This window comes from Bombina bombina, chromosome 1 (assembly GCF_027579735.1).
Source record: "Bombina bombina isolate aBomBom1 chromosome 1, aBomBom1.pri, whole genome shotgun sequence".
Taxonomy (NCBI): domain Eukaryota; kingdom Metazoa; phylum Chordata; class Amphibia; order Anura; family Bombinatoridae; genus Bombina; species Bombina bombina.
The window spans coordinates 1,274,445,719-1,274,469,651 of NC_069499.1; the positions used below are offsets into that span (position 1 = coordinate 1,274,445,719).

The following is a 23,933-nucleotide window of genomic DNA, read 5'->3' on the forward strand; positions in this document are numbered from 1 at the left end:
TGGTAAGTACCAATTTAGGTGTTAGTGTTGTTTTTTTTTTTAGAGTAGGTGTTTAAGTTTTTTGAGCAGCAAAAGAGCTGAATGCCCTTTTAAGGGCAATGCCGTCCAAATATTTTAGTTATGTTTTTTTATTTTGGGGGTTTGGGGGTGGGGTTAGTGTTTTATTTTCATAAAAGAGCTTGATTGCTTAAGGACTATGCCTTATTTTGGGGTGTTTTTTTAAGGGGTATTATAATAGGATTATTATTTTATTGTTTTTGGTAATTACTTTTTTTATTTTATGTAATGTTAGGTTTATTTTTAAGGTAAGATTTGAGTATTTTAATTTGGGGTGTTAGGTGTTAGGTTAGGGGGTATAGATGTTAGTTTTTGACTTTGTGATATGGGGGGCTGGTGGTTTAGGGGTTAATAGTGTGGTTTAGTGTAAGCCATGTGGGGGGATGATGGTTTGGAGTTAGTAGTATAGTTAGGTACTTTGCAATGTGGGGGGATGGCGGTTTAGGGGTAATAATATAGTTAGGTAGGTTACGATGTAGAGGGGTGGCGGGCTAGGGGTTAATAATTTATTTAGGTAGTTTGCAATGTGGGGGATGGTGGTTTAGGGGTTAATAGTGTGTTAAGGGTAACTATTTCACCTAGACAAACTCTTTACGCAAACTTTAAGTTTGCGTAAAAAGTTTGATCGTAAATGCGATTGCACTTGCATGATTGCATTTACTTTAAACTTGTAATACAAGCGCTACTTTTAAATTACCGCAATTTCACGCAAACAAATTTGCAGTAATTTTGAGATGGATTTGAGCGTAAAGAACACTTCAACCTTGCGATCGTGTTTACGCTCCTAGCACTATTGATTGTCCTCCACTTGCAATCTAGCTCTATGCATTAATAAAGTTTATCATTAAAAATACATTGTTATAATCACATTCTCCTATGTAAGATCATGTCATTGTAGCTACAGTAACTATAGAGTTACAAAAAAAAGCTCACAAAAAAGGGGATAATCACAATCTTGCACTTGTTTTTGGCGGATAATGATTTTTTAAACTCGGTATTGTATTGTGTTTTTTCGAGTGATCACAATACCAAAATGCCCCTGAAAATTGTTACCTAACCTAATTGTTACCTAACAAAAGGCTAGATTACGAGTTTTGCGGTAAGAGCGGCTTGGTACTAACTTGCAAGTTATTTCCACCGCTCACCTCCCTATAGCGCCGCTATTACAGGTTTTCATAAACCCGGCGTTAGCAGGCAATATGTGAGCGTTGTGCAAAATTGAGCTCAATACCCCACCACTAACTTTAATATAATAAAATAAATCTAAATAAAAATTACTATCATTAACTAAATAATTTCTATTTAAAACTAAATACTTACCTATAAAATAAACCCTAAGCTAGCTACAATATAACTAATAGTTACATTGTATCTATCTTAGCTTTTATTTTTATTTCACAGGCAAGTTTGCATTTATTTTAACTTGGTAGACTAGTTAGTAAATAGTTATTTACTATTTACTAACTACCTAGCTAAAATAAATATGAATTTACCTGTAAAATAAAACCTAACCTGAGTTACACTAACACCTAACCATACACTACAATTAAATAAATTTCATTAATTAAATATATTTAACTAAATTACAAAAAAAAACCACTAAATTGCACAAAATAATTAAACTAATTACACCTAATCTAATAGCCCTATCAAAATAAAAAAGCCCCCCCCCCCCCAAATAAAAAACCCCTAGCCTACAATAAACTACCAATGGCCCTTAAAACGGCCTTTTGCGGGGCATTGACCCAAAGAAATCAGCTCTTTTACCTGTAAAAAAAATAAAAACACCCCCAACAGTAAAACCCACCACCCACACAACCAAACCCCCCAAATAAAATCCTATCTAAAAAAACCTAAGCTCCCCATTGCCCTGAAAAGGGCATTTGTATGGGCATTGCCCTTAAAATGGCATTTAGCTCTTTTTTCGCCCAAACCCTAAGCTAAAAATAAAACCCACCCAATAAACTCTTAAAAAACCTAACACTAACCCCCGAAGATCCACTTACAGTTTTTGAAGACCCGACATCCATACTCAACGAAGCAGCAGAAGTCCTCATCGAAGCCGGCAGAAGTCTTCATCCAGACAGCATCTTCTATCTTCATCCATCCGGCGCGGAGCGGCTCCATCTTCAAAACATCCGGTGCAGAGCATCATTCCGATTGGCTGATAGAATTCTATCAGCCAATCGGAGGGTAAAGGGTAAAAAATCGAAGGGTAAAGGGTAAAAAATCCTATTTTTTTTAAAGAGTTTAAAATCCTATATAGGATTGAGCTCACATTCTATTGGCTGATTGGAACAGCCAATAGAATGAGAGCTCAATCCTATTGGCTGATTGCATCAGCCAATAGGATTTTTTACCCTTTAATTCCGATTGGCTAATAGAATTCTATCAGCCAATCGGAATTCAAGGGACGCCATCTTGGATGACGTCCCTTAAAGGAACCTTTATTCTGGAAGAGACGTCAATTGAAGAGGATGCTCCTCGCCAGATGTCTTGAAGATGAAGCAGTTCCGCTCAGGATGGATGAAGATAAAAGATGCCGTCTGGATGAAGACTTCTGCCGGCTTGGATGAAGACTTCTGCCGGCTTGGATGAAGACTTCTGCTGGCTTGGATGAAGACTTCTGCCGGCTTCGATGAGGACTTCTGCTGCTTCGTTGAGGATGGATGCCCGGTCTTCAAAAACTTTAAGTGGATCTTCGGTTTTATTTTTAGCTTAGGGTTTGGGCAGAAAAAGAGCTAAATGCCCTTTTAAGGGCAATGCCCATCCAAATGCCCTTTTCAGGGCAATGGGGAGCTTAGGTTTTTTTAGATAGGATTTTATTTGGGGGGTTTGGTTGTGTGGGTGGTGGGTTTTACTGTTGGGGGTTGTTTGTATTTTTTTTTACAGGTAAAAGAGCTGAATCTTTGGGGCAATGTCCCGCAAAAGGCCCTTTTAAGGGCTATTGGCAGTTTAGTGTAGGCTAGGTTTTTTTTTGATAGGGCTATTAGATTAGGTGTAATTAGTTTAAATATTTGATCATTTCTTTTTTATTTTGTGTAATTTAGTGTTTGTTTTTTGTAATTAAGTTAATTGTATTTAATTAATGTAATTTATTTAATTGTAGTGTAAGGATAGGTGTTAGTGTAAGACAGGTTAGGTTATATTTTACAGGTAAATTTGTATTTATTTTAGCTAGGTAGTTAGTAAATAGTTAATAACTATTTACTAACTAGTCTACATAGTTAAAATAAATACAAACTTGCCTGTGAAATAAAAATAAAACCTAAGATAGGTACAATGTAACTATTAGTTATATTGTAGCTAGCTTAGGTTTTATTTTACAGGTAAGTATTTAGTTTTAAATAGGAATTATTTAGTTAATGATATAAATTTTTATTTAGATTGATTTTAATTATATTAAAGTTAGGGGTGTTAGGGTTAGACTTAGGGTTAGGTTTAGGGGTTAATAACTTTAGTATAGTGACGGTGATGTTAAGGACAGCAGATTAGGGGTTAATAACAGTAATGTAGGTTGCAACGATGTTAGGGACAGCAGATTAGGGGTTAATAATATATAACTAGTGTTTGCGATGCGGGAGTGCGGCGGTTTAGGCGTTAATATGTTTATTATAGTGGCGGCGATGTCCAGAGCAGCATATTAGGGGTTAATAATTTTATTTTAGTGTTTGCGATGCTGGAGGGACTTGGTTTAGGGGTTAATAGGTAGTTTATGGGTGTTAGTGTATTTTTTAGCACTTTAGTTATGAGTATTATGTTACAGCGTTATAGCATAAAACCCATAACTACTGACTTTCAGTTTACGGTATGGATCTTGATGGTATTGGCTGTACCGCTCACTTTTTGGCCGGACAGGCAATCTTGTAATACCGCCACAAAGGACTTTTAGAAAGCTGCGGTAGTTATGTTGCGTTATGTTGCGTGCAGGACAGCTAAACCTGCAAGACTTGTAATACCAGCGGTAGTGAAAAAGAGCCATAACGCTGCTTTTTCACTCATACCGCAAAACTCGTAATCTAGCCGTTAAACAACAAAAAATTGTGATTGAAAAATGAAATGCACAAGATTAACAACAAATAAAATGATAATTTTAAGGGTTTAGTGATTTGTGATTACATCACTGGTTGAAGTGCCTCTATGTTAATTAATCCCTTTTCATTGTGTGCAGTGATGCTGATAGGTAATTTATAGAATGAACCCTGGATAATTTATAGAATGAAACCTGGATAGCGCTTGCTGACTGGTGGGTACATTTAGCTACCAATCAGCAAGCTGCAAGCAGGTGCTGAACCAAACATGGGCCGGTTCGTCAGCTTACATTGCTGCTTTTTCAAATAAAAATACCAAGAGAATGAAGAAAAATTGATAACAGGAGTACATTTGAAAGTTGCTTAAAATTGCATGCAGTGTCTGAATCATGAAAGAAAAAAAAAACTGGGTTCAGTGTCCCTTTAACAGGGACTTTGGGGCCGAATTATCAAGCTCCGAATGGAGCTTGATGCCCCCGTTTCCATGCCAGCCTTCTGGCTCACCAGAAAGACCGCTGCTCCAGAACTGGTCCGCCTGCTCTGACATCAATCCGCCCGATCCTATAAAATCGGGCTCAATTATACCCCCTGCTAGCGGTCGATTGGCCGCGAATCTGCAGGGGGCGGCATTGCACAAGCGGTTCACAAGAACTGCTTGTGCAATGATAAATGCCAACAGCGTATGCTGTCTGCATTTATCGATGTGCGGTGGACATGATACGCTACATCGTATCATGTCCGCTTGCACTTTCATAAATCGGCCCCTTTGTCTTTATAGTAGGCAGGTGTGTTTGTTGAGTTACCGATTTTACAAATTTGTATTAGTATAAAAGTTGTTATTATTCATTTTTCAACTCAAATTAATTGAGCGGGAAGAGTTTGTATCTGTCTGGGAATGTTGTTTCCTAACATCATTTCATATTGCAGAAGCTAATAGCATGTTTTACCCAAGAGCAAAATCGGATTTTAGGTACTCAGTAGTAAGTTGAAAAGTGTTTTCTGTCCTTTTAGCTGTTGATTTTGACAATTGAAAAACGTCCCTATATATATATATGTCTTTAAGTATTGAGAATTTGGATTGTGATACAAAACAGGACTGGCATGTGTTAAGTACAGGGCCATTTTTCACTGAACAATAATGTAAAGTGCTGCCGATAAAAAATAAAAATAGTTGATTGTGATTGTATCAGCAGTGAAAACGTCAGCTGTTATTGTGCCAATAATTATAAAAGGATAGATTATTATCAAGCCCTAGTTGTTTCATGGGTTAAACACAAAGTTATATGTGCAATTGAATGTGGCAGTGCAATTGAATGTCTCATAATAAAAAGCATCTTAAGAGATTTTAAATTGATTTATTGCTACTATAGAGCGATTGGAAACGGTGTTATAAATAACAAATTCAATAGAAATAAATTAAATCTAAAAATATACCAGCACTTCCATAATAGGGATTATATAATTTATAGTCATGTCAAATAGTCAACAATTACTATGCAGTATTCAAACTGTGCAAAAAAAATCACATGGCTTTCCACACGGTTTACTTATTCAAGCTCATTCCAACCCAATATAAAATCATTAGAAATCTCTTTCATGATTCAGGTAGAAAACGCAGGTTTAGGAGAATTTCCCATTTAAATCCATTATCAAATTGTACACAGTCTCTGTATATGCACGCTTTCTGAGGCACCAGCTGTTGCTGAGCATGTGCAAGAGTTTACAGTGTATACGTATATGAGCCTGTGGTTGGCTGATGGCTGTCACATGATACTGAGGGCTGGCAAACTGAAGTAAATTTGAAGTAAAATTCAGGGTAAGTTTTATTGCATTGTCTTTTTGTTAGGTACATGTTGATTATGAAATTCTACTTTAATGACCCTTTGAAGATACATGAAAGTCAAAATTAAACTTTTATGATTCAGATACAGCATACTATTTAAAAAAAAATCCATATGAATTTTATTATCAAATTGATCTCAAACTTTAAAGCATACTGTGGTAGGCTCAAGAGTGTGCATGTGTCTTTTGCACTGTATGTATAATATTACATTATCAAATTGACCTTAAACATAGCTACTTTCCATTAAAGCATACTGAGGCAGGCTCAGGAGTGTGCATATGTCTTCTGCACTATATGAATAACATTATAACAAACATTAATGCAAACACTGTTGTCATATATTGCCTAAGATACATGCATGTACCTGATCCTACCTACAGAAACAATGGTCCGATTCTCTAAAGCTCATTGGTCTGGCAAGATTATTTAAAGGGACACTGAACCCAAAAATTTTCTTTTGTGATTCAGTTAGAGCATGCAATTTTAAGCAACTTTCTAATTTATTCATATTATCAAATTTTCTTCATTCTCTTGGTATGTTTATTTGAAAAGCAAGAATGTAAGTTTAGATGCCGGCCCATTTTTGGTGAACAACCTGGGTTGTCCTTGCTGATTGGACAGCACCGTTAAACAATTGCTGTCCATGGTTCTAAACCAAAAATTTGCTGGCTCCTTAGCTGAGATGCATTCTTTTCAAATAAAGATAGCAAGAGAACAAAGAAAAATTGATAATAGAAGTAAATTAGAAAGTTGCTTAAAATCACATGCTCTATCTGAATCATGAAAGAAAAAAATCGGGTTCAGTGTCCCTTTAAGGAGTCTCATAAGTACTGTCCCTTAAAATGTAAAAAGACAAAAACTCTCTCACTATAGGGATTTTTGATGTGAAGGAGAGACTCATTTGTTTTATTTAAAGGGACATAAAATCCAAAACAAATCTTTCAAGATTCAGATAGAACATACAATTTTAAACAACTTATAAAAGTACTTCTTTTAGCAAATTTTCTTCATTTTCTTGTTATTCTTTCTTGATAAGCAGGAAGGTAAGTCCAGGAGCGTGCACATGTCTACAGCACCATATGACAGCAATTTTGCTAAAATGTTATACATTAAAGGGACATAATACTCATATGTTAAATAACTTGAAACTGATGCAGTATAACTGTAAAAAGCTGACAGAAAATATCACCTGAGCATCTCTATTTTTTACCTCACAATCTCCTCAGCTCAGCAAAGTAAGTTCTGTGTAAAAAGTTATACTCAGCTGCAGCCCAGCTGCAGGTAAAAAAAAAATATGAAGAAATGAACAGCAGCCAATCAGCATCAGCAGTGCTGAGGTCATGAACTCTTTTACTGTGATCTCATGAGATTTCCCCTAACTCTCATGAGATTTCATTGTAAACTTCCTTACACTCAATAGGGAAATAAGATGAATGTGCACGAAAGCTCGCTCCTTCCACTGTCCCGGGACAGACATACTGATTTGCTGCTTAGAAGTCCTTTACAATGGGATGTGGCTACTGAGAAACTTCTGAGGTAAAATATCTCTTTTTTACATAGAGATGTTCAGGTGATATTTTCTAGTCAGCTTTTTACAGCTATGCTGCATCACTTTAAGTGTTTAAACATTTGGGTATTATGGCCCTTTAACAAGAGCACTATAGAAGGCAGCACTATTTCCTGTCATGTAGTGCACTAGAGATGTGCACGCTATACCGATCTAGATATCTCTTCAACAAAGAATAACATGAGAATGAAGCAAATTTGAAAATAGAAGTAAATTGGAAACTTTTTTAAAATTGAATCATGAAAGAAAAAATGTAGGTTTTATGTCCCTTTAATATATTTTTCTTCATGGCGTTACATAATTATTATATTTGTCAATTTCATATATTTTTTATTCATATTTATAGGTACTTTTTGTGTATAAAATACATACATTTAACGTAATTCTGAATTATTCAGATAATTTTATTATATATATATATATATATATATATATATATATATATGTCCTGCATGCTATAAAAGTGTTTACCTTTGTGAATACTAGTTGTAAAGGGCATTTGAGCTAAAACAGATGAGTCCATTAATGATTAAGCTTTTAATCGCCTCAATATAAACTTTGCACACATTAAGGGCTAGATTGAGCGCTAATTTACGCTCCCACTTGAAGTAAGCTTTTTGCGCTGGTTGGGTTGCACTCATATTATGAGTTGAAAGTAAACTGTTTATGCTGCTGCGCTAAACCGGAGAGTGCTAAAAGCTGAACTTACAATATTGCATGCACATTCACGTATTCCCCAAAGAAGTAAATGAAAATAAGACCCCCCTCTAACGCAAACCCGATTACATATTCTCAAGTGCGCTAACCCAACTTGAAAATATGAATATTTGACAATCCAATTATCTTCACACATAAGAATATCTTAAATAAATATTTCTACATATATCTGATTTTTTTTGTACAATATATATCTATACCTATTTATTTATAGACTAGTCCTAAAGCCCGTTCACACGGGCCATTTTTTGCAGTACAGTGGTCCCACCCCTAGCGCTCTCTCCCTCCCCCTCTCTTTTGCTCTCTCTCTCTCCCCCCTCTCTTTTTGCTCTCTCTCTCTCCCCCTCTCTTTTGAGCTCTCTCTCTCCCCCTGTCTTTTGAGCTCTCTCTCTCCCCCTCTCTTTTGAGCTCTCTCTCTCCCCCCTTTCTTTTGCGCTCTCTCTCCCCCCCTCTCTTTTGCGCTCTCTCTCTCCCCCTCTGTTTTGCGCTCTCCCCCCTCTCTTTTGCGCTCTCTCCCCCCTCTTTTTTTGCGCTCTCTCATCCTCTCTTTTGTGCTCTCTCTCCCCCTCTCTTTTGCGCTCTCTCTCTCTCCCCCATCTCTTTTGTGCTCTCTCCACCCCCTCTCTCTCTCCCCTCTCTTTTGCGCTCTCCCTCTCCCCCTCTCTTTTGTGCTCTCTCTCTCTCCCCTCTCTTTTGCGCTCTCTCCGCCCTCTCTTTTTCGCTCTCTCTCCCCCCTCTTTTTTGTGCTCTTTCTCCCCCCCTCTATTTTGCGCTCTCTCCCCCTCTCTTTTGCGCTCTCTCTCTCCCCTCTCTTTTGCGCTCTTCCCCCTCTCTTTTGTGCCCTCTCTCTCCCCCCTCTTTTGTGCTCTCTCTCCCCCCCTCTTTTGCGCTCTCTCTCCCCCCTCTCTTTTGTGTTCTCTCTCCCCCCCTCTCTTTTGCGCTCTCTTCCCCCTCTCTTTTGCGCTCTCTCTCCCCCCTCTCTTTTGTGCTCTCTCCCTCTCCCCCCTCTTATGCTCTCTCTCTCCCCCCTTTCTTTTGTGTGCTCTCTCTCCCCCTCTTTTGTGCTCTCTCTCTCTCCCCCCTCTTTTGCGCTCTCTCTCCTTCCCTCTCTTTTGTGCTCTCTCTCCTCCCCTCTCTTTTGCGCTCTCTCCCCCCTCTCTTTTGCTCTCTCTCTCTCCCCCCTCTCTCTCCCCCCTCTCTTTTGCTCTCTCTCTCCACCTCTCTCTCTCTCCCCCCTCTCTCTCCCCCCTCTCTCTCCCCCCTCTCTTTTGCGCTCTCTCCCCCCCCCTCTCTTTTGCGCGCTCTCTCCCCCTCTCTTTTGTGCTCTCTCTCCCCCCTCTCTTTTGCGCTCTCTCTCTCCCCCCTCTTTTGCTCTCTCTCTCTCCCCCTCTCTTTTGCACGCTCTCTCCCCCCTCTCTTTTGCGCTCTCTCTCTACCCCCTCTTTTGCGCTCTCTCCCCCCTTTCTTTTGCGCTGTCTCTCCCCCCCTCTCGTTTGCTCTCTCTCCCCCCCCCTCTTATGCTCTCTCTCCCCCCTCTCTCTCTTTCCCTCCCCCTCTCTCTCTCCCCCCCCTCTCTCTCTCTCCTCCCCCCTCTCTCTCTCCCCCCCCTTTCTCTCTCCCCTCCTCTCTCTCTCCCTCTTTCTCTCCCCTCCCCCTCTCTCTCCCCTCCTCTCTCTCTCTCCCCCCTTTCTCTCTCCTCCTCTCTCTCTCCCCTCTCTATCTCTCTCCCCTCTCTATCTCTCCCCTCTCTCTATCGTGCACCCGACCACGCCCCTTCACGCCCGACCACGCCCCCTTCACGGCCATCCGTGCCCGGTCACGCCCCATTCACGACTGGTCACGCCCCTTCATGTCGGTCACGCCCACTTCTGCCGCAGATCAGCTAGGGACTCAAAGGCCAGGTGTGTTTGTTGTCGTGCTGTCTCTACTGTGCATGACAGCTTCGTACAAACACACTTGGCCTTTTTTATTATAGGATGGTTATATATAGGTATAGATATATACAGATATATAAAGGAATATTATTACAATCCATAATAAATGCTTCTGCCAGGCTGATCTTTCTTACACGTTGCTCCTAATCTGCTGCACCTCTCTGCCAGTTCCTTCACTGGCTTCCTCTAACCTCCAGACTCCAGACATAAAATCCTGACTATATCTTTTAAAGTTCTATATAACACTGCTGCACCATATATCTCCGACCTAGTTCCCAGATACTCGCCATCCCACTCCCTTCGCTCTGCTCATGACCTCCTCTCCTCTTCCCTTGTTACCTTCTCACATTCCTGTCCCGTCTACAAGACTTCTCCAGACTGGCTCCTATTTTGTGGAACTCTCTGCCTTGCTCTACACGACTCTCCCCTAGTTTTCATACTTCCAAGCGCTCCTTAAAGACTCTACTGTTTAGGGATGCATATAATATACACTAACATTTTCCTGTTTTAGCCCCTCCTTTAGCTATCCCCTTGAACCCCCTTAGCATGTAAGCTATTAGTCTAGCTGCTTTGTAAATCACTTTCATTAGAGATGATTTACAACAGTGAAACTTTTGCGATTGTGCTCAAGTGATTGCATTTACTTTCAACTCGTAATACAAGTGATAAACCTAAGGAGCTCAAAGACTCACGTTATATCCCTTATAGCTCGCGTGCAAATGTTTGTGCTCCACTCATAATTTGGCCCTTTATCATTTTTCAGCTACCATTGACATCAATAAGAGCCAAAAACAACTTCCCTCTGCCGTACCTTGGCTAGTGCAAAACGAAAAACCAAGAGCTTTGTAAACTACTTGGGTGGTTTTTGCAGCTGCTGATTTATAAATCGGTGTAATCTATGCTATAATAAGCTAAGGTCAGTAATATAAAATGACATGTTCTAGCAAATAAAAACATGTAGATTTTACCATATAACATCCCTTTAAAGCTGGGAGGCATATTTTAATAAATATAGCAAACACTCTGCAAATTACTAACAATATTGATGCTTGAGCAATAAACCAATTTAGAAAAACAGCTTATGAATTCTGCTATAGTAAAGGTGGGTCAGATGATGGGATAAATAATAATTAATAATTTAACTGAATTAGTTTTTGTGTAGTGTCTACATCTTCTATTCAAGTTTAATCTTTTCTCTCAATATTAAACTTGGGATGAGTTATAATTGACTTAGAGGTACATGAAACCCAAAATTGTTCTTTCATGATTCAGATAGTGAATACAATTTTAAACAACTTTCTAATTTTATTACAAGACCAGAGACTCCTATTTTATGCATTACTCTTTCTTTACTACTCAATGCAGCCTTTTAAAGAACAATAACATTGATAAGATAAATATAACATAATACATAAAATAAGCAGCTAACAGAAGCTTATTATAATGAGAGAAAAAACAACCAATCAGCACAGAGAATAGTCTATAAACTGAGAACCTAGCTAACACTCTTCCTCTTTCTTTTGCTGCTCAAATTCAGATAAGTAGTGCAGTCTTATAATAAAATTTTTTTATTTATTGTTATTGCATTTATATATGTTTTATTCTTATTTTAGCTTAATTTTCTGTTAATTTATTGGCTTTCTATATCCCTTTTTCTAATTCCGTTTTTTCTCCTATTTGTTTTTTACTCATTTTTTGTTTTATTTTTTGTGGCTTTATTCTTCTGTTTAAATTTTCCCCCTTTGTCACCCTTATTCATTCGCTTGCTCGTTTTCCTATCTACACAAGCGTTTTCTGCCTAATCTTACCTTTTTCATTTTTTCCCCTCTCCTGTTTGGTTTGTCCTTTCGGCCGCCATTTTGTGGGCCGCCCCCTTCCCGCCCATTATCGCTGACGCGATAGTTCTCTCCCCTCAGGCAGCCGAAGTCTCATACCGGGTGGTAACTTTGATGCTGTTTCACTCGGTCGACATATTTCAAGACAAAAACTATTTACAGCCCTATACTGCCATCTTCTGGCATTTTATATTACATTATAATTGTTTTACAAATTTAGCAAACGTTTTCAGTACTTTAGTTTGCAAGCTATTATTTTTACCTCAGCTGTGTTTTCAAAAAATGTTTTGGGTCAAATTCTTTTATTAATTGAAGCTAATATTAATATATGTATATAATTCTTTCTTAAAGGAGATATTTATTTATTTAAATATTTTAATATTTTCTTTTACATTGCTACCTGTTAAAACATTTGATAAGCAATGTCTGAAACACAAACAAAATCACCTCCATTAACTTTACATACAGTACAATCTATGATAGATTCCTCTATGGATAATTTATTTAACAAAATGACCTCTTTGATGGGAGAGAAACAAAGAAAAATATCTTTAAAAAGAAAGAACCCATCTATTGCCTATAAAGCAAGTAAACAACTTATTGAAAAGTCACGTCAGCTTTTAGCTGAGCCTAATATTCCTCACAGCAAAGGAAGAAAAACCGCTGTCAGTAGAACCCTGCACCCCGAGGGTAACCAAACGGGGGATACCTATATATGCAAAAAATTAAAATTTAAATAAAAAAACATTACTGATAATCCATCTTCAGAATCTGAGGATTCAGATGGTGACGAATATACTGACATTAATTCAGACAATTTCAATGAATCGGATAATTCTGATGGCTCCCCTGCAGCCAAAAAACTGAAAAAGAAAACCAAAAAATCCTATGATTACAGTGAGTACGAGGAGGACTTTATAGATTGCTTGGGCAACCCTAGGTTTAAACCTAACGAGTTACACCATCCCCGGTCCGCCGAGTGGTGTCCCTCCATTGATTTAGCCAAATTCATTGACCATCAATTACGTAAACCCCTGAAAAAACAAACCCGTAACAAAATGAAAGCTGAATGTCCTCGTCCCTTGTTACCAAAAAATGCCTCTATCACCCCTGAGGTTGACCCCAAAATCCTAAAATTATCGGAACCCCAGGTTATAAATTGAAAAAAGGAGTAGATAGATCCTGGAAGATTTGCCAGGATAACCTTTTAGATTCTGTTGGGCCCCTCACTAAAGTATTCGAATTATCTGAGCAAGGTGTAGCTGAGAATTGTCCTTTGGACCCCTATGTAGTCAGAGAATGGGTCCAAAGACTTCTCTGTTTTATTGGAAATACTAATTGTGCAATGTCTGGAGAAAGAAGACGTAACATCTTGAGGAAAATAGATCCTAAAATTTCCGATTTTTCCTCAAGCAATATCGCTTCAGACAACAAGGGTCTTTTGTTTGGAGACTCATACTTCAAAGATTTAAGCCAATATGTCAATACTTTCACTAATTTAAACAAAGTAAAGACATCTGTAAAGAAAATTTTCTACCCTAACCAGGGTTTTTCTGACAGGGCCGGGAGAGGCAGAGGCCGCTTTCCCGGCCGCCAATCCTTTTCATCCAGGTCTCACTACTATCCCCAACAAAACCAATACCAACATCAGTTTCAGACCCAATTTCAAAGAGGTTATTCAGAACCATCTACCTCCTCCTTTTTCCCGACAAGAGGTCGACCCTGGACTCAGAGAGGTTTTAGGACCAGAGCCAGAGCTAGACAAGCTCCAGGTAAGTTCATTACTTCCTCTCCAAGTCTTTTTTTTCCCAGAAAAAAATTGGTGACAGACTCGCCCTTTTTGCTCAAAATTGGGCTTCAATTACTTCAGACCCCTGGGTCTTACAAGCTGTGTCAGGTATTCTCATAGAATTCATTTCTCTCCCAACTCAAACTTGTTTTCCTCATCCCATTCATTTTTCTCAGGAGGACTCTCTTTTGGTCAAGAGAGAAATTTCTACTCTCTTTTCCAAAAAAGCAATTCTTCCAGTTATTCAACCCCAAAATTTTTACCTAAGCAACCTATTTTTAGTAAAAAAGAAAAACAATCAGTTCAGGCCAGTCATAAATCTAAAGTCTTTAAATGCCTTTGTTGTGTACCATCATTTCAAAATGGAGGGAATTCATTTATTAAGAGAATGCTTAAGAGGAAACGATTGGTTGGTTCGGTTAGATCTTACAGACGCCTATCTAACCGTCCCAATCGCTCAAGAACATTGGAAATTCTTGACATTCCACTGGGAAGACCAGTTTTGGAATTTCACTTGTCTTCCCTTTGGCCTGTCTTCAGCCCCTTGGATTTTCACCAAGTTACTGAAACCAGTAGTGGCCTGGTTGAGACTCCGAGGGATTTGTCTGATAATTTATTTAGACAATATTTTAATTATGGACCAAGACTTTTATTCCCTTCAGAATCATCTAACTACTACAATTTCCTTACTGGAATCCTTAGGTTTTATTGTGAACAAACAGAAGTCAGTTCTTTTCCCTACAAAATCGCTGATTTTCTTAGGTTTCAAAATCAATTTGATACTCTCCACTCTGAGTCTTCCTTTGGACAAAGTGAAGAATATCAAGAAAGAAATTGCCAAAACCGTATCCAAAGATTCAGTCCCTATCAGAACTATAGCCAGAATAGTAGGGTTACTATCATCCTCTATTCAGGCTATCTTTCCTGCCCCCTTACACTACCGAGAACTTCAGAGATTAAAGATTCTTCATTTGAGAAAAGGGTTTTCCTACTCTCATTTGATTCCTTTGTCTCTGGAAGCCAAAGAAGAACTATCTTGGTGGCTTTCTCACCTAGAAGCCTGGAATGGGAGAGCCATTTTTGTCAGAACTCCAGATTTCGTTATAGAATCCGACGCCAGTCTTTCAGGCTGGGGTGCGCGTTGTGGTTCTTCCATCACAGGTGGCAAATGGACATTGGAGGAGAAATGTTTCCATATCAATTGTTTGGAATTATTGGCTGGCTCGTTTGCAGTCAAAAGTTTTGCCAAATTTTCTTCTCCAGTTTCTATTCTCCTTCGCATGGACAATATTTCAGCAGTGCGATATCTCAATCGTTTGGGAGGCACCAAATCAAGAAATTTGTCCAACATAACCAAGGAATTTATTCATCTTTGTTTAGACAGGAATATTTCTATCAAAGCGGAATATATTCCAGGACAGTCGAACGCAGCTGCAGATTGGGGATCTCGTCATTTGACAGATTCCAGCGATTGGAGATTAGACAGGAAAATGTTTTTATTCCTTCAATCTCTCAGAGGTCCATTTTGTTTGGACCTTTTTGCGTCCAGGACCAATTTTCAAATTTGCCCATACTTCAGCTGGCGCCCAGATCCAGAAGCGGCGGCCATAGATGCTTTACTTCACCCATGGCCTCCCCAGAAAGCTTATGCTTTCCCTCCATTCTCAATGATCCCGAGGACAATTTCAACAGTCCGCAGGGATCTCCTATGCCTAACTATAGTGACTCCCCTTTGGCCAACCCAATCTTGGTATCCCTCCCTTCTGGAGATGTCCATCAACCTTCCATTTCTTTTTCCTCCGCATCCTCACCTGTTAGTCAACTCGGAGGGCGAATATCACAGTCTAATTCTCCAAGGCTCTCTTCTTCTGATAGCATGGACAATATCAGGGGACCCTGGTCTCTCCGAGGCCTTTCGGAGGGAGCTAGATCCCTCATTCAAGATTCCTGGGCCCCAGGTACCCGCAGATGCTATTTTGCCGCATGGTCAAGATGGTCTAGCTGGTGCTTGCGAAGGGATTTGGATCCCGTTTCTTCGGATTTAACCGAGATTATTAACTACCTGTCCCATCTTTTTGACTCAGGCCTAGCATACAGAACCATTAACGTTCATAGGTCAACTATTTCAGCCAGACATAATTTAATTAATAATTTGCCTGTTGGCAAACACCCCTTAGTCTGTAGAGTTCTTAAAGCCATTAGATTAAAACGCCCTCCTGTTCCCAAACATGAATTGTTCTGGGATGTAGATTTAATTTTCTCTCTTTTTAAATCTTGGCCAGATAATAACTTGTTGTCTTTAAAACAACTTTCCGCTAAACTTGCTACCCTACTCTGTCTTATTTCTTTCAGAAGAGTATCTGATGTGAAAGCCTTGGACTGGAACTCTAAACGTTTCTCTCCTGAAGGAGTTACCTTTTTTCTTTCTCGCAGAACTAAAACCTTATCTACTTCCATCTTCTACCCTTATCTTCCTTCCGAACCTTCTCTGTGTGTGGTCGAATGTTTAAAGTCATATGAATCTAGAACCTTGATTTTTAGGAAACTTAACTATAATCAACTGCTTATTTCTTTTGTTCCTCCTCATGCTCCTATCACTTCTACCTCTATTGCTAGGTGGGTTAAATGGGTCATGAAAGAGGCTGGTATCAACATTTCCTTTTCAGCTCATTCAGTCAGAGGTTCTGCTGCTTCAAAAGCCTTTTTAAAAGCGGCTCCTCTCCAGCAAATTTTAAATGCTGCTGATTGGTCTTCTGACTCCATTTTTAAACAATTTTACTTCAGACCCATTCAACATGCCTCGCTTAATTTATTCTCCTAATTTGCTTTAAACTTGCTTAAAATAGGAGTCTCTGGTCTTGTAATAAAATTCCGATTATCCTAATTTTTTGAAGGTATAATCTAGATTTTATTAAAGACACAGAGACGAGTATTTTCCCTCCACAAATTGATAATTGTATTTTTTCCCACCCTTATATTTATTATTATATGTTATTAATATTTCTTGTTTCTTAACAGTATCCATGTAATTTCAACCCGTTTTCATCTTCTGGATTTTCTCCTACAACTCAGAGGCTTCATCATCCATCCATCGAATTCTGGACATCTAATCTACCTTCTATCAAATTCAACTTTCCATGGAGCTCCTTACATCAATTCTACAGGAAGTTGGCGTTCACTTTACTTTGTTGTTTCGGACTTTTTGGACTTATCATGATGCTTAATATTTTATTTCTTTTGAGCATCAATTAGAAAGAGGAAGAGTGTTAGCTAGGTTCTCAGTTTATAGACTATTCTCTGTGCTGATTGGTTGTTTTTTCTCTCATTATAATAAGCTTCTGTTAGCTGCTTATTTTATGTATTATGTTATATTTATCTTATCAATGTTATTGTTCTTTAAAAGGCTGCATTGAGTAGTAAAGAAAGAGTAATGCATAAAATACTTGTCTCTGTGTCTTTAATAAAATCTAGATTATACCTTCAAAAAATTAGGATAATCGGAATTTATTTCTATTATCTAATCTGTTTCAATCTCTTGGTATCATTTGTGGAAGGAGCAGCAATGCACTACTAGTTTCTAACTGAACACATGGGTGAACCAATCACATTCAATATATATATGCAGCTACCAATCAACAGCTAGAACCTAGTTTATCTGTTGTTCATGAACTTGCCTAGATAAACCATTCAGCAAATGATAACAAGAGATGGAAGCAAATTAAATAATAGAAGAAAATTGGAAAGTTGTTTCAAATTGTATTCTCTATCTGAATCATGAAATAATTTTTTTTCTTTGTTTTTCTATTTCACTCTGGCGTTCTGATTAGATAGAATTTGTCTTTAAATATGCTCAGTGTTATCTGTCTATTGAATAGAAATGTTAGTTCATTCACAGAACATTATTTAATAACGTTACAGTAGAAAATGAACGTCCTTGTTTTCTTACTCCTACAGCCCAGAGGATCAGAATACATTTAAAATATTGTATGATTTGAGAATAAATAGTAAAAATAAATGTTATGACCTATTTAACTTGTTCAGTAGAGAGTCATTGCTCATTTGTCTGCTTAAGCTTTTTTTTTAGATCTTTCTGCTATTTGAAATGTAACATCAATTTTAGATCCTTTTTACATTCAAAATTAAACTTTCATAATTGAGATAGAGAATAGCTTTTACAAAAAAAAATTAGATTTTATTTCTATTATCAAACTCATTCCTTGAACCTTAGCTCCTTTTTCATACAGTCTTGAGCATTATGAGCCAGATTACAAGTGGCGCCCTTATTAGCTCTGCGTATTACAGATGAAAGTAAAATGTTTTCAAGCGAGTGAAACCCTATGCGTGCCAGCTTTAGGACTTCGAATATCACAACTGTGCTAACTTCTTCTCCCCATAGACTTCAATTGAGCCCTTTATATATAAAAAAACAAAACTAACATGTAACGTTGGCGTTTTCACCCGACGCCGCATTAGACCTACAGAAGAAAATGTTCTTTTTATATTTAAATATATATTTCTATAAATCTGCTTAAGTAATAAATTTCTTTTGCGTGTGAGCGATAAGCGTTTTATCGCGGATCTTTGTGCACTTCAGAAGTAGAGCTCATATTGCAGGTTGTATTTACTGTAAATATTTCACACTTCAGTGTTCTTCACATAGGGGAATATGTTCTAAGTATTTTTAATTATCGGTTGCAATATTTAAAGTTCAGAATTTTGTGTGCATGAGATTAGTGCTCGTGCGAAAAACGTTTAACTTTTAACTTATAATATGCGCGTTACTCAACATGCACAAAAATCTTACTTCTAGTGGAGTTAATGTGCGAGCGATAAATTAACGTTCCCCTCGTAATCTAGCTCTATATATACCTATATATACCTATAACCTATATACAGTGGGTATTGAAATAAATCAGCCCCTCCCCATAAAAATAATCACATTTTGTTGCTTAGCAGCCTGAAATAAAGACAGACACAGTTTTTGTTTATCCAGTTGTATTTACTCAGTGCAACTTATAATAGCCAAGTGAAAGATATAACACCACAAATATAGAAAATTCAAAAACAGAATCACTGAGTTGGAAAAAGGATTTACAGCCTTTAGTCTGTTGAGATATGTCTCTACTAACTTTGCACATCTAACTTGCACATTTGATGGTATTTTGCCCCATCCATTATTCCTTCTATGCTGACAAGTGCTCCAGTGCCTGCTACAGAGAAACACCCCCATAACAGGATATTACCACCCCCATGCTTTACTGTAGGTATGATCAGGGATAGGCAAGGTGTCCGTACACGGACACTGGTGTCCGTGACTGGCCCTTGTAGTGTCCGCCACCAGTTTTGGAGGGGAGGGAGGAGTAGGACAGATGAATCCTGGTCCTCACTCCTTCTTGACCCAAGCAGCGCCACACTTATTAGCGGGAAAGTGAGGGAAGAAGCAAGCTGCCTGTAGTCAACTAACCGTGAGTCGTGACCCATCCCAATTCTTTGATCTGTGCAGCAGCGTGGTGCTGGTGTCTGTGTGTAGAAGACCACTGCCTACTCTGACAAACCTTACGTAACCAAGTAAGTAACCAACCGTGATTATCATGCAATTAACATCAAGGTGGGTGGGTTTGGTCAGGAGTTGCAGACTCTCAATATAGTCAAAAATAAATATAAGGTAATACCATAAGCAGTATTTATATAAATGTTATTTTAAACTTTTTTGATTAGATGACTAATTTGTACTTGTGGAACTAGACCAGGGGCATCCAACGTGCAGCCCATTTCACAGCAAAGTGTCGCTCTCCTGACTTATAGAAACATAAAATATGTCAGGAGATAGGAACCATTCGGCCTATCTAGTCTGCCCAATTTTCTGAATACTTACATTAGTTCCTGGCCTTATCTTAAATCTGGCATAGCCTTATGCCTATCCCATGCATGTTTAAACTACTTCACTGTCTCTACCACTTCTGCTGGATGGCTATTCCACCATGTATCCACTACCCTCTCTGTAAAGAGAGTGCTTTTTGATGTTTTTAATTTGAAATGTACCTTGGTGTCCTTCACTAATGTCTGTTTTTTGGAAAATGGCCGCCACAGCCTTGGTCCGTGCCTATCCCTGGGTATGATGTTATTTGGATGGTGAGCTGTATTGGATTTCCTCCAGCCATATAATTTGGTGTTGAGGCCAAATAATTAAATTTTCATCTTATCTGACCATAACACCTTTTTCCATGTGGCCTCAGAATCTCCTAGGTGTGTTTGGCAAAGCTTAGTCCTGACTGCATGTGGCCTGTCTTGAGGAGTGCCTTTTTTTTGCAACCCTCCCATACAAGCCACATTTGTGGAGAATTCGTGATATTGTTATCACATGCACACAATGACCACTCTTACATAAATTCTTGCAACTGCTTCAGAGTTGCTGTGGGCCTCTTGGTAGCTAGTGATGTCCCGAACTGTTCACCCGTGAACGGTTCACAGCGAACATAGCTTGTTCGCGCTCGCGTTTGTGGGCGAACACATGGCGATGTTCGATCCGCCCCTATGTGTCATCATTGTGGAAACTTTGACCCTTTATGTCACAGCCGCCTGACACATTAGAGCCAATCAACATCAAACACTCCCTCACAGACCCTCCCAGCTACTTGGAATCCGCCATTTTAGACTCATAACGACCTTGCTTTCTTAATAAGAGGACGTGTTGTGTTTTTGCTCCTGACATTAATAGGAAAAACATAGCTAGGCTAGTGTATTTACAGTCCAGAAGGACTCCACTCATCTCTGCTGCAAGCACAGCACCCCAAAAAGCCCTTTTTAGGGCTATATTTCGTGCCGTTTTTTTTTTTTTTTTCGTTTTTTTTTTTTATTAGCATTTGCCTGGCTTTCAGCTGTGTGTTTAAGGCTCACAGCATATGCTGTGACTACTGCCACCACTGATATCTCCCTAACAACATTAGTTTAAATTTAACTAATCAAAAAATTTAATTATTTTTCTAGTGTAATTTTATTTCATTTTCTATCAGGCCAGTGTCAGCCAGCAGCCAGCAGCCACCAGTGTTAATATCCGTTTATAACATTATTTTAAATCTAAATAAATAAATAAATATTTTGCTAGTGTAATCTAATTACATTTACTATCAGGCCTGTGTCTGTCAGGCTCACTCAGCATTAATATACCTCATTTTTTTTTCAGTCTTTTGGTTAATTGGTCTGTGCCAGGCAGCCACCCAGCACTCATATCTATTCTTCTTCACCTTAATTTTAATATAAAAAAAAAAAGTTTAAATTTGTTTGCTAGTGTAATCTAATATAATTTTCTATCCGGCCTGTGTGTTTTGCTGACATACAGAGCCTACTGTGTTTACTTGCTGCCCTCCCAAGTCTATGAGCCACAACTCATATGTGTTTAACCTTTTTTTAATTCCCCCCCCCCCCAAAAAATAATTTCAATAATTTTTCTAGTGTAATCTAATAGTATTTTCTATCAGGCGTGTGTGTATCCGACTTACAGAGCCTACTGTTTTTAATAGCTGCCCTTCCAAGGCACGACTCATATGTATGTGCTTAACCTTTTTCTTAAAATTTCCAAAAAAAAGTCTTTAAATCATTATGCTAGTGTATCTAATTGTATTTTCTATCAGGCATGTGTCTAACTGTCTATCTGACTTACACAGCATACTGTTGTTATAATTGCTGCCCTACGTAGCAGCCAGCCAGTGCGACCACTCATAGAGTCATATGTGCATTGCACTTCTTAACATAATTTTAATATTAAAATCTCAAATTTTAAAATATTTTGCTAGTGTAATCTAACTTAATTTTCTATCAGTCCTGTGTTTTTGTCACTTACACAGCATACTGTGTTAAATTGCTGCCCTACCTACCATCCACGACTCATATCTGCCAGCCTGTGTGCCAGGCCCAACTAGCCAATTAGTGGCACCAATCACAATTCTTGTAACAGTAATTAAAAAAAAAATCATAATTTTTTGGACTGCAAATATTCAGTCTCCTAGTGCCATTGAATTGCATTTACCTCCTGCCTGCCACTGCCAGCCTTTTGTGCCAGGCCGTCTAGCCAACTATTTACACCAATCATAATTGTTGTCACAGACAGTATAGTTAGTAATTTAAATAAAAAAATTTTTTATTGCTGATCTTAATCCTCAGTTTGCTCGTGCCCTAGAATTGCACTTTTCTACTGCCTTCCAAGCCTGTGTGCCAGGCCTACTTGAAAAATATTTACACCAATCATAGTTGTTGGGACAGTATTCTTAATAATTAAAAATTAAAATTGTTGGTAATAGTTGTTGAGAATCCTCAGTTTGCTGGTGCCATTGAATAGCACTTTCCTGCTGCCTTGCAGCCTGCTGTGAGCCAGGCCCACCTAGCCAATTGTTGCCAGCAATCATATTTTTTTTAGCAGTATTGCAAAAATTGTCAATCATCACTGTTTTGACTGTCAGTAATCAGTCTCCTAGTGTCCTTGAATTGCATCTACCTCCTGCCTGCCAGCCTTTTGTGCCAGGCCGTCTTGCCAACTATTTACACCAATCCTAATTTTTTGTCACAGTATAGTTACTAATTAAAATAAAAAAATTCTTGATTGTTGATGATCTTAATCCTCAGTTTGCTCGTGCCCTAGAATTGCACTTTTTTACTGCCTTCCAAGCCTGTGTGCCATGCCTACTTGAAAAATATTTACACCAATCATATTTGTTGTGACAGTATTCTTAGTAATTAAAAATTAAATTTTTTGTTAATAGTTGTTGTGAATCCTCAGTTTGCTGGTGCCAGTGAATAGCACTTTCCTCCTGCCTTGCAGCCTGCTGTGTGCCCGGCCCACCTAGCCAATTATTGCCAGCAATCATATTTCTTCTAACAGTATTGCAAAAATTGTCAATCATCACTGTTTTGACTGTCAGTAATCAGTCTCCTATGAAGACCTATGGAGGCCTATGAAGGCCTATGAAGACTGAGCAAAGGTTGGATTGTAGTATTTTGTTCGGCTAATCATGATGGCCATATAGACCACCCGTAACAGGGATGAAAGTGCTAAGAATAGTACTAATTGAAACAACCGAGTTAGCCATGGGTGTTAGTCTAAGACCACTCGGCTTTTTTTTTTGGGCTTGGGTGCAGCTAATCATGAAGGCCAGATAGACCTGCCACCATTTGGTGTTGTAACAGGTATTAAACTGCAAAGAACAGTACTACTTCACACAACCTACTTACCATGGGTCCCAGAGCATATGTTTGGTTATTATATTTTGTAAGGGTAATCATGCAGGCCATATAGACCTCCACCGATAGGGTGAGTATGAGTAACAGCTATTAAAATGCGAAGGACATTACTAATTAACACAACATAGTTACCATGGGTCGCAGACCAAGAGCAGATGTCTTATTATTATATTTTGTATGGGTAATCATCCAGGCCGTATAGACCTCACCAAATAGGGGGAGTTACAGAGATTAAAGTGCTAAGAATGGTGGTACTTAAAACACAACCTAGTTAAAATAGGTACCAGACCGCATGTCTTATTATTATATTTTTTCAGGGTAATCAGGCAGGCCATATAGAACACCCCTGATAGGGGGGGGGGAACAGGGATTAAGTGCTAAGAAAAGTACTAATTAACACAAGCTAGTTGGGTCCAAGAACGCATGTTTAATTATTAGACTTTATTAGGGTAATTATATATCTAACAAATCTATCTATTTCTCTTCTATCGATTCTATCTAACTATCAATCTATGTATATCTATCTATCCTATCTATCAATCTATCTTCTGTCCGGGATGTTTTGAGACAGCCACTTTGGGAATGTTAGTTGATTTAGGCCCATTATGGCTTAAAAGCAGACTCTGCATAAACTATGTAATTTTCCATGGGAGTTTTGCCAGGGATCCCCCTCCAGCATGCGACAGTCCAGGTGTTAGTACCCTTGAAACAACTTTTCCATCACTATTGTGGCCAGAAAGAGTCCTTGCAGGTTTTAAAGTTCACCTGCCTATTGAATTCAATGGCGGTTCGCGCGTTCGCGAACAATACCGGAAGTTCGAGTCCGCCGTTCGCAAACCGAAAATTTTAGGTTCGCGACATCACTATTGGTAGCCTCTCTGACCAGTTTCTTCCTGACTCTTTCATCCAGTTTGGAGCGACGTCCT

General features: G+C 38.5%; 1 protein-coding gene across 1 annotated transcript in view; it reads right to left on the reverse strand.

The window, feature by feature from the left end:
• Positions 1-23,933, reverse strand: part of LOC128642247 (thyrotropin-releasing hormone receptor-like) — a 111,685-nt gene that overhangs the window by 1,389 nt on the left and 86,363 nt on the right. The window lies entirely within an intron of this gene.